This window comes from Somniosus microcephalus, chromosome 4 (genome assembly GCF_052327205.1).
Source record: "Somniosus microcephalus isolate GS21.2 chromosome 4, FLI_Smic_1.0, whole genome shotgun sequence".
NCBI classification, from domain to species: domain Eukaryota; kingdom Metazoa; phylum Chordata; class Chondrichthyes; order Squaliformes; family Somniosidae; genus Somniosus; species Somniosus microcephalus.
The window spans coordinates 267,339,366-267,340,147 of NC_140990.1; the positions used below are offsets into that span (position 1 = coordinate 267,339,366).

Sequence of the window (782 nt, forward strand, 5' to 3'; positions counted from 1 at the left end):
CGTACGCCGGGTTCCTGGCGCGTGCGGGCGGGCCCTCCTACAGTCGAGTGACGGGACGATTGACCAATCCTATGCTTCGGTGACCTGACGGTGCGTGGGCGGGCCTTATCGTTCTGAACCGAGGTGAGTAGCCGCCATCTTGCTTCCATTCTTTTTCCCGCTTTCTGCGTCTTTCTTTTCAAATATACATTTCCAGCAAAAAAAAATTGCTTTTATTGTTTTTTAAAAAACTTCATTCATTTGTAAATATTTTCTCTAACCTGAAGATTCTTTTTCCTACCTTTCCCCGTTTTTGTAAGGCCTCAGAACCTAGGCCTCAAAGCCTGGGCCTCTCCTGCCCAGCCACGCCCGAGCTAGGTAATTGTCCCACGGCTTCTGCTAAGCTCCTCCCCCCGTCACATTACCCGGGGCAACGGCGTCAGCCACGAGGGTCACGAGACATACACAGGGTGCGCGTGCAGCAGGAGCAGCTCAGAAGCGGCGTCTCTCTCTGTTCTCGGCTCGGGGGGGCGGGGCGGGGCTCGGAGCTCTCGGGAGTGTGGATCTCGGGCGGGTCTTGGAGAGCGGGAAGGGTTACCCCGGCAACCGGGCCCGCCGGCCGTCTCTCACAGCTGCAATCGGCGGTCTTGAAGCCAGCTTGGGAGGGCGGGGCCATGTCAGTGCGTGGGGCGGCACGGAGCTCCGCGGAGCCATCGCCGGCGCTGGGCTCGGGTGCTTTGTGGGCTGCGGCCGAACGGCGGCTGCGGAGCTCGAGCTGACCGGGGCGCTGGACTCGGCTGGGC

General features: G+C 60.6%; 1 protein-coding gene across 1 annotated transcript in view; it reads right to left on the reverse strand.

Moving 5' to 3' along the window:
• The window catches only part of marchf7 (membrane-associated ring finger (C3HC4) 7), a 78,292-nt gene extending 77,993 nt beyond the window's left edge, over nucleotides 1-299 (reverse strand). Inside the window, exon 1 of the mRNA XM_085986382.1 lies at nucleotides 281-299. The gene's annotated coding sequence lies outside the window, so the exon portion shown is untranslated. The remainder of the gene's footprint in view (nucleotides 1-280) is intronic.
• Nucleotides 300-782: the final 483 nt, after the last annotated feature.